The 10,909-nt window shown below is 38.9% G+C and overlaps 1 long non-coding RNA gene across 1 annotated transcript; it reads left to right on the top strand.

Moving 5' to 3' along the window:
* Nucleotides 1–6,132: 6,132 nt before the first annotated feature.
* LOC145813432 (uncharacterized) lies at nt 6,133–9,388 on the top strand. Its single transcript, XR_014356495.1, has 2 exons — nt 6,133–7,862; nt 9,104–9,388. It is a non-coding gene; the product is annotated as an uncharacterized LOC145813432 (long non-coding RNA).
* The last annotated feature ends 1,521 nt before the right edge of the window (nt 9,389–10,909 follow it).

Raw genomic sequence — 10,909 nt, 5'->3', positions numbered from 1 at the left:
AGGAGACGTCTGATTGGCTCGAAGTTGGAGGGTTGAGGCCGGCTTCTTCAAAAGCTGAATTCAGTGCCGCGTCAAACTCTAGTCTTTCAGAACTATCCGAGGGTTGATCCAGCTACTCAACAACTTCGGTTACTTATTCAGCTACTGGCTCCGAATCTAAAGCTTTAAGACCAGTTTGCCTCAGATTCTTGAAGTTCAGAAAAATAAGCGACGTAAGCTGCTACTCACCCCTCGGAATTGGAATGTTATCCGCAGCCGAAAACGTGGAGTAGGTCGGCTTGTATCTTAAAAGTATGTGGGCCGCCCTGCCTTGCTTCTGAAGATTTAAACGGCCAAAAAATTGTAGTGCGGTTTTAATTTCCGCAAGTACGGCGTCGTTGGCTGAAACCAAAACTTTCTTCAAATCGTTTCCTGCACAAACAAAACGATAAATACATAAAAGGAAAGCTGAATAACTATATAACAATAAAAAATAAAAAATGAGCTATACGACCGCCTGGTTAGCCTTTTCATCTTAGCACGGGATCTAGGCGATCTTCACCCTCGTCGAATTCCCAATTACCTCGGACAACAACCATTACATCGTCAACACGCTTGCCAGAGCTGGCGAGCATAGTCACTAAGTGATGATCGGTATCCTTGGCCTTGAGAAAATAGCGTCCCAGCTGGCCAGTAGATTTGGCTAAGGCATAACAATGCCAAATTGCAGGTATACCAAGATTAATCCTAAGGCGTCGATTCAACTCTATAATCCCCATTATGATTCGAAAGAAATTTACATTAGGCTGGGAAGGGATTAGACCCCAGTATCGAAGGACGGCCCTTAAAAATGGGTGAAGGGGAAAACAAACTCCGCCCTTAGCAATTGATAAGAGATGAAAGATGATTGTACTTTCATCAATCCTCTGCATATTAGTGGTGCTGTCTGTCACGAGTGACAGATGGACGTTGTCGATGATGGAATAATGGCGTCGAAAACTAGAAATTCGTTCCGGTGAAAGGAGTTCTTTCAAGTGTTTTGCCATCCTAACCAACCTAAGGATTATGCGAAACCAAAAATAAATAAGGAAATGGGATTCGGAATGAAGGAGAAGAGAACTTACAAAAAGCAGAAGAGACAGTGAGAAACAGGAGGAAGTTACAGAGGTTGCGAAATGGAAGTATATCGAGAGGCAAACCAGAAACTTTTAGTATTCAAAAAACTTACACTTGAAGGGACAACATAGTTTCAAATCGCATTAAATGAAGGAAGCGTACGAAGAGGTGGGAAGATGTAATGATGCCTGAGAAGTGTGTTCTGACATGTGTTGGAATGAGGTTAACCGTCGTTCCTTCCTTGACTTTTCAAGTTCAAAACCAAACATGCCGACTAATTGGCGTTAATAGGATGTTTGTGGGGCAATTGTGGGAGCCGGATATTATGGGGGCAATAAAGCCGAATAAAGGTATGAGGACAGTCACGGACAAAATTTGTACTCAGCTTTATCCTGGATGATCCCAAAGCCGAATATATTAATTAGCCGAGGACCAAGTTGAACTGAGGCCGAATACATAAACGTGCAATGGATTAAGAGCGGGCCCGATCTTGAGGCCCAAAAGAAAAATATAAATAGAGGAGCATCAGCCAAAGAAAAGTATGTGAGAACTAGTAAGATTAACTTAAGATATAAGCAACCAAGAGAGTATACACTGACTTATTTGTCGGAGTGCTAATTCCGGCACCCCCGACCGAAGTGTTCATTCTTTTTCAGGTGACTAGCTGAGGATCACGAGCGTCCTACTGGATCCAATGAGTATTTCTAAACCACTTCTCCACAGATGCCTAACAACGATTATATACCGCGTAGTGCCAACCACAGGGCCTCAAAAGAGAAGGAACATGCTCTTGAAACAACATCTATTGCACAAGTATGAACACTTGAAACTAACCAACCGAAGTGTTGTTTCAAGACTTCGGAGTTCTTTCAAGTGTTTTGCCATCCTAACCAAGTGTTTTGCCAAGTGTTTTCCCATCCTGTTTGAGTTAGTTTATTTAAGTCAGAGTTAGAACATGCTCTTGAAACAACATCTATTGCACAAGTATGAACAACTAAATAGTACAAATAGAAGGAAATAAAGTTACAACACATGAGATTCACATATGAAGATAGGCACAAGTAGCTCTACGCATATTCAAGTAGTAAAGGGAATAATTTCCCACAAGAATATAATTTCCAGATTTGCATAAGTGTGAGCACCATCGAAGGATTAAAATAAAATACATAAACCTATGACACGTGTAATATCATACCGAGACATGATCATAAATTAATAAGCATATTCATGAACACAAGAGCATAAAACACCAATGAAAATAGAATTTCCAGATTTAGTACTACTTAAAGATTATACTCAAAAGGGCTATTTCAGATTTTTCCAAAGCCCGGCTTTCCTATAGTTCGTAGGGAATTTTATCTAGTTCTCAGAACATTTTTCAAAAATAGAATAGCTTTTCCAGATTTTTAGTTATTTCAGAAATACTCCAGCTCTGTCCAGATTCATCGACCATTACGAAAATTGGATTTTCTCACAAACCGCTCACTCATTTTTAATTAAACCAATTTTCCTTGAAAGATAACTCCTTAAGAAAGATTTTGACATAAAATGGAGGCCTAGAAGATTTTATGAATTTTATAAAATTTTCGCAAGGTGGCTGTAAAATAGATTTTTCTGGCACAATTCTTGAAAATAGAAAGTTGGTGAGAAAAGAGGTCAGCTAGGGGAAATTTTCCACTTCTCTTGTAATGAAAACATACTAAATAATATGTATTGAACTCAGAAATTTAAGGTGAAGGTGTGCCTTTGAAAATTTTGAGAGATTGATATGAAAAAAGGTAGTCTTATACCGATTAAGAGAAACAGAAGTAGGGTAGAATCAAGGCTCAACTCCTTTCATTTTTAACACAAGAATACCATTAGAACACATCTAAAAATACCATTTTAAACTTCAAATAACATGTATTTGAAAAAGGAAAATGAAAGAGACAATTGTGTTATGGCTTACTTGAGAGTTGTTGGAATTGCTAGCAAACTTTTTCTTCTTTTCCTCTCTTCTACCAAGCTCACCCTCCTTCCTTTCTTCTCTCTCAGCTGAATATAATGTGTATGAGTGTTGTTCTTGTATGTAAAATGCTAAGGGAAGGGTTGTTTATATAATGAATTTGGTGCAAAAGGTCATAAATGCCCCTTGGTTGGACTTGGATTGGATAGTTTGGATTTAGTTTGCTTTCAATGGAATAGTGGAGGATTAAAGATCTTAATTAGGTTCCTAAATATGATCTAGTTAGGGTTTTCCTCCTAATCAAACCAACCTAGTTGCATACACACACACACACACACACACACACATATATATATATATAAGTTCATACCAGGTCAAAGATTTTCTTCCTTAAATCATGCAAAATTGTCTCAAAAAGTACATTCATCTTATCTATGTAGGTATGGCTGGCCACAAATGGTGATTTAAGGGACTTGTTTTATATTTTTTGTGTACAAATCTTGGAAATTGTAAAATCTAATGTTAAGAAAAGATTTTAGGGTACAAGTGTATATATAAATATATAATGGTACTTATTTGGGGTCAATTTGTGATTTAATAAAAATATGAGGGTTTGGGCTCAATTAAAGTATCTATTTCAAGTGTAGAGTTAATAAATTAATTTTAGGAAAAATAATTCGGTTTGTATTATCTTGTTTTGAAAGGTAAATAACCGAACGAAAACTGTGAAAACCGAAAGTTAAGGCTTAAAGTGATTAATCTAAAATTTGAGATTTAAATAATTAATATTAGAGTTTTAGAAATGATTTCTAAGCTTCCAGGGTCGATTAGGGTTTGTATGGGTTCGTCCGTGATGCGTTTTCGGTTCTAGGGTTTAATTTGCGAATAATCAATGAACTAAGGGCTTTATTATAATAACTTAAAATTTAGGGACCTAATAGGGTTTACAAAAGTTAGGGATCTCACACGAGGTTATCGTCAACATGTCCACTGCTTATGCTTACTTGTGCACTTCCTTCTTGCCCCCAGTTATGGTGAAGCCAGCATTAGGTTAATCGAAGTAGCCTAATGTCTGAAAAAGGGGCAAGAGTTGCATGGGTTTGGCACTGGCCGAGACCCTAATGGGTTTAAACGCTTTCCACAAGCGAGAGACCACTTGATTTGCAGGGAACCCACTATTTCTTCAGGTATTGTTTCCCACCATTTTTTATTTGTGATTTCTCATATCACTCGGCACTCATTCTCTATTTTTCTCTTATAGCCATTTTCTTACTTTTGTCTCAACGTACATCTTTCTATTCTTTAATATTTCTTATTTTTTGTCTCTTCCTAGGTATGGTTGATGGATAAGCTAAAAGTGGTGGACCCTTGTCCTACATGTTTGGCTAGAGCCTACTTTTTTCGTCAGCGGCTAGTGAACTTCCTTTCCGAGGGATTGTGGTGCGACTGGATGTGTAACAGATCTGGGACTAACATCTCTTGGTGTTGCCGCTGGCTTAATGTGACGGAGATGAGCTATAGCATGTCCCAACAGCTGAATATATAGTTGATTGGTCTCACGCACTGCGTGTTCTATTTTCCATTCAGGTTCAGACGCCAATTTGGACATGATCAGACCTGTCCGAAGGAAGGGATGGAATCACCTGCTCTATTTCCCATTCGTGGATCGCACTTGCCTTGGTACCTTACTGCTTGGAGGATGAGAGAACTTCTGGCCCCTACCCCTAGCTACAGTTACGGCCTTTCTGGCAAGTGCTTGGCTTGGCTTTAGAAAGAAGGACACGTTGGGCCATCTTTGGCGGCAGAGTCTTCCACAAGTACGAGTAGAAGACATAGGACCACCTGACGTATCTGTACAACTAATTTATTGCTTTGTCTTTTCTTTTCAAGTTTTTATGATGTAAAAGCAAATTTGATTTAATTAGAGAGTTAGAGAATGTACTTGTTGAAATCAATGGAATTAAAGTTGTAAGCACTAAAAATTTTCCTTTTTGGTCTAAAATGGTCTGTGTTGTAACAGGTAAAATTTGAGAAAAATTAACTTTTATTAAAACTTTTCAAAACAATTTTTGGAAAAGGTCACCACCTGACACACATGGAATCGATCTTTAAGATGTACAATCTCAAATCAGAAAGTCATAACTATTCAGCATTGCATTCACCATCACTGCTTTATCTTGAAACTAACCCTATTTGCCAAATGGAGGTAACACGACCAAGCCAACAGATGATGGAAAAAGATGGACCGATCAAGCATATGGATGGCACAGTTGAGTTGGGGATGGTTATGGCAGAACTTCAAGATGAAGTTGCCTACGTATCCCAAAGATGGGAATCAGGCCTAACGTAGTTCGGTTCAAGTTCACTCGAGTATTAACTCTCTCTTTTTCCGCTCTAACTTTTTCCAAAGCCGTCATTTCGGGTTTTCAACCTTATGAGCTCAGTTTTTCTTTGTTTCTAATTTTTCATGCTCTAACTTTTTCCTAGGTCACCCTTTCGGGTTTTCGGCCTAGCGAGCCTCTTAGCGATAGTATTTCTTCAACTTGTCCATATTGATCGGCTGCGAAAACTTCAGGCCGTCTAAATCCATAAGAATAACCTCTCCTCATGACTAAATAGATTTGATGATGTAAGGACCAATCCAATTGGCTCTAAACTTGCCCCTAGGATCATGGATGGGGGCTCGGTTATCTTTTAGTACCATATTCCTTCCGTGAGATTCCTGGACTTAACTTTCTTATTAAAAGCCCTAGCAATTCTACACTGATAACCTTAGATGTGACACAATGCCTTCAACCTCCTTTCATCAAACAACATCAATTCTTCAAACCTGCTCTGCCACGAATCCGCCTCCGCTATCTGACACTCAGCCATAATCTGTAGTGACGGTACTTCAATCTTAATTGGAAGAACAGCTTCCATTCTATACACCAAAGAATACGGGGTTGCCCCTGTAGATGTTCGAATTGATGTTCTGTAGCCCCAGAGTACAAAAGGCAATTTATTTGGCAAATCCTTGTAGGTCTCTACCATCTTTCACAGGATATTCTTGACATTCTTGTTAGCGGCCTCAACAGCTCTGTTGGTGTAATGACCCCAAAATGCGTATAAGAAATCATCTTTATTTAGCTAAGAGATGATGTGTTTTACTTTAATTATATCTTTTGGAATTAAAGCATTATCTGTTGAGTTACGGATTTAAAATTGAAATTACCGACCTTCAGGGGTTCAGAAATCAAATTGAGTACTTGGGTAGGTTAATGGGAATTTTTATGACTATTTGGGAAAAATTAATTTGAAATTTAATTCATCTGATTCGTTAATGCACGCTTGGGTGGTTAACTTTGTACTGCAAATTGAAGGTCTTAGAGGCTTCAGAAACCAGAATAGGGGGCATATTCATGATCAGCGTAATTTTTAAAGTCATCTGAAAAGTTTAATTGAAATTTAATTTCGTGCGATTCGTAAGGCCACGTTTGGCTCTCCCTTGTGTTAAGCTTGTGTGTGTTGTATATTGATATATAGAGATGTGCCATATGAGTTGGGAACTCATCTCTTTGGGAGTCAAAAACAAAATATCTAAAGAGAGAGTGAGGAAACCGTGAAAGGGAGAGAGGGAAGAGAGTTAAACTTTCTCAACATCCATGGAGGCTTGTAAGAGGATTGAAGAGAATTGAAGGAAAAGAAAGAAGATCACCCATGGAACTTGGGGGAAATTGAAGAGAGCTAAGAGGTAGACAAAGATTGAGCTAGGTATGATAATCTATCTTAAAATCTTGTGTTTAAAGTATCAATTTGGTGAAATCATAAAGATCTTGGAAGATTTAAAACCATTTGGGGTTAAGGTTTTGCCTATGTCTTTGCTTGAGCTAATTTGAGGAATTAGAAATTGAGTTCTCTAATTTTGTTTATGAGTGGAGCTCAAGCTCTTGGATATCATGAAATAAACTTTAGATTATGCAAGAATCAAGTGAATTTGTGGGTTGTGGGTTGTGTGTTTTAAGAACCTTGAAGATCATGAAAGATTAGGCATTAATCTTGAACTTTGAGACAAAGATTGAATTGTTTGAAATGAAATTACACTTGGTTGATGTTAGTTTATCATGTTATGGGGCAATTTTACATGTTTTTGAGTGATTTATATTAAGAACCAAGCTTAGAAATGGATAAATCAAGTATTGGAGCAAAAAAACCCATTTTCGGATTGTTTGGTTCTGCCCAGACCGCACGAGCGGCCAGGGGCACCGCACGAGCGGACATGAAGAAGAAAAAAGAGGTTTACATTCTGCTTTTGACCGCACGAGTGGCTGATTTTCTCCGCTCGAGCGGAATTGGGCCGCACGAGCGGCCAAGGTGGGCGCACGAGCGGCCACCCCTGTTTCAACATATACCTTGTAACTTTGAACAAGCATATCTTTTGTGTCCGGACTCCGTTTTGAGTGATTCTGGAGTCTAAAATCAAGCCCCGGAAGTCTATTTTCCAATGGCAGTGGTCTCACCCCTAAATTCTAAGTAAAGAAATAGTTATGGTCAAATTAGTGACGACTGTTCACTTTTTGTTTACTGGATTTGTACCGTTTCTTCGTCTGAACCTTCCTCCTATCGATTCCTCCTATCTTTTAAGGCATGGGTTATATCTATGGAGGACTAATGAGTCTAGAACCGCTATAGCTACTGAGTGAGGAATAAAAAGAGATTGGTTTTATTCTCATAATCTGTTATGTGCATTGTGTTTGTAGGTCAAGACGAGGACATCGTTCCACCGCTATCAGAGACCTACCACTGTGAGTAATAGTACGGTTGTTACTAACGCCTTATCCTTGTAAGTGCTTACACTAACAATTATGTCAGCTGGTAATCAATGTGAATGTTGAAAGATTTACATACGTCGGTATAACTTTGGAATCATTTTGTTCTGTCAATAACGAACATTAACTCTATGTTATCTATAAACGAACTATGTCGTCTTTTAAGAATAAAGGGAATTTATGTTCATCTTAGAATGATGAAATTTGAGTGCATTTAAGATCATTCTGGGTTGCCACTAGTGAATCAAGATTATTCTATTATATGACACATGAACTTGAGATCGTTCAGATTCTATGACATAAATGCAAAGGTCTAATGTTATCATATAACCCACGTTAGAATGTGAAGTGTTCTATCCTCATGAAATGCAATGGAATGGTATGTATGCCCTCTGTTAATGGTATATTCGCTCTTGATCCTCGTTAATGTTTATGTTCTGCTATTTACGAGACAACTATGCTGATAGTTAATATGCACATTCTGTTATCTGCAAGTTAGTGGCATTAATTCATGATGAACAAGTGAAATGTGGGTACATTATGAAACTACAGTGTTTATGTACCTTTGGAATCACCCAATCTGTTAATGGTTGCTATTAGCACTTTGTTAAATGTAACTTAATTATGCTAACTCATTTGAATGATAAAAAGAAACCGTGTGCCTCTGTATGACTATAAGACTAGTCTGTTCTGATGATATCTGTGGTCATTCCGTTATGATGTTCATTTCGTTTATATTATGACATGATGAGACTTATTGATTTCTGGTATGGAACAAAGTGCTGTGCGGAACTAAGTGCTACACTTTGGTGGGAGCCACCTCTAGAATCCGTCCGAGCCACCTCTTGAGTCCATACATATATGAACTGGGCTTAAAGCCGTTCTGTTATTTCTGGGCTTAAGGCCATTCTGTTATTTCTAGGCTTAAAGTCGTTCTGTTATTTTTGGGCTGATGGCCGTTCTGTTATTTCTGGGCCGATGGCCGTTCTGTTATTTCTGGGCCAATGGCCGTTCTGATATTTCTGGGCCTATGGCCATTCTGTATCTGTTAGGCCTATGGTCGTTCTGTACATTACCGAGCTTAAAGCTACTCTGTTAAGCAAACTGAACCCATGGTTGTTCTGAAAATAATTACAGAAAGAAGTTAATCATATATCTCTACAGTTATGCTTTATTATTCAAGTTAACCATTACATTATTTATATACTATTATTCACTGAGTTTCGCTCACTCTGTATTTTGTCTGTTTCTGTAGGTAATCAACCGGAAGGCCGGTCCTAACCCTTAAGGCTTGTCTCTGTCTTGTCAACCTCAGGGTGTCCAGGCACATAGATGAAGCCCGTGCATTTTGTAAAGTTTTGCTATGTTTTGGTCATTGCTTCGGTTGTCTATCTATGGTTGAATGTATATAACCCGTTCTTCATTAATGTTTTTATTATACGCCCAATTGTGGGGTTGGTTCTAAGTATGTGAGTGTATGTGACTAAAGCTCGGGTGTGTGTTCTCTGTATATTATTTACCTAATGTGATGTTTGTGATCCTGGCATAATAGTAGTAGCTCAATGGAATAGATTTTTGTGTTATCAGGTGCTTCTGTTCAGGCCCCATATGTTACATATGTCGATTATTATGTCTATTCCTGACGTGGTCATGCCCAAACTTTTAGGGGCGGGTTTGGGGTGTGACAGTTGGTCTGTGGTCTATATGTTGATGACTTGCGAAAAATCACGTTATATTTTTCGAGCAAATCAACCACCTCTTTCTTGAAGTGTGAGCCATTGTCCAAGATGATCTTATGTGGCACCCTATACCTGCAGATGATGTTGCTCTTGATGAACTTGGCCACATGTGACGCCTTCAGTAGAGAGTAAGATTGAGTTTCCACCCAATTGGTAAAATAGTTAATCGCCACTAAATGTATTCATGCCCATTTGATCCCTTTGGCGAGACTGCCCCGATGACGTCAATTTCCCAAACTAAGAAAGGCTATGGCGAAGTCACGTTGTAGAGCTTTGATGACAGTATATCCATTCGATTGGCATGGATTTGACATTTGTGGCATCGCCGAACAAAACTGATACAATCCTCCTCCATAGTTGACCAATAATAGCCTTGCTTGAGGATTTTTCGAGTCAGCATCACATCGTTCATGTGTGCTCTACACTTTCCTCTGTGGATAGCCTCCATGAGATGCTTCAATTCTTCTTTTTCGACACAGAGCTTGTGCATTCCCAGATGGCCTCTCTTGTACAGCTTACCCCTGCAAATGATGAATCGGATAGCTAGACGTCGTATTTCCTGTTTATTTTTGGCATTTGCTCCTAGTGGATACATATCCTTTTCCAGAAACTTCCAAATGTTGTAATACCAAGGTTTTTTTTGTCTTGAACCTCATCTATTGCGGTGATGGTTTCTGTTCAATAATGATTAGACACATCTTCACTCCCAGCGGGATGTCTACCATGGAAGATGGAGTTGCCAATGCATCAGCAAACCAGTTGTTTTCTCTTAGCAGATGTGTGAACATCAATTTTTCAAACCTCAGAATCAAAATATCCAGGGTTTGATCGTAAACCTTCATGTTCTTTTCCTTGACCCTCCAATCCCCATTGGCTTGAGAAACAACCAAGTTCGAGTCTCCAATGACGTCCAACCTTATTGCCTCTAGTTCTAGGGCAGCTTCCAAACCAGCAATACACGTCTCATATTCTGCTTCATTATTGGACACTTTGAACCAGAGTTTGAAAGCTAAGGGTATGTGGGAGTCATCGGGTGCTATCAGCAACACACTTATCCTATAACCGTACTGGTTGGATGCTCCGTTAAAGTACATTGTCCACGTTTCCTCTTCTATCCGCAAAATGTCTTCACTAGGAATAGATACTCTACTAGGGCTGAGCAAGGAATTCGTGAAATCCGTAATCCGATCCAGTCCAGTCCAATCCGATAGGTTTGGATTGATTTTTTGAATCCGTAGTTCGGTTCCAGATTGAAGAATTAAAAATCCGTAGTCCACGGATTGGTTCCAGATTGAACCCCTCGGTTCCGGATTGGAACCGAT

Source organism: Camellia sinensis, chromosome 15, assembly GCF_055761805.1.
Source record: "Camellia sinensis isolate YWXY chromosome 15, ASM5576180v1, whole genome shotgun sequence".
NCBI classification, from domain to species: domain Eukaryota; kingdom Viridiplantae; phylum Streptophyta; class Magnoliopsida; order Ericales; family Theaceae; genus Camellia; species Camellia sinensis.
The sequence above is the reverse complement of the archived record's forward strand: the minus strand, read 5'-3'. Positions and strand labels throughout refer to the sequence as shown.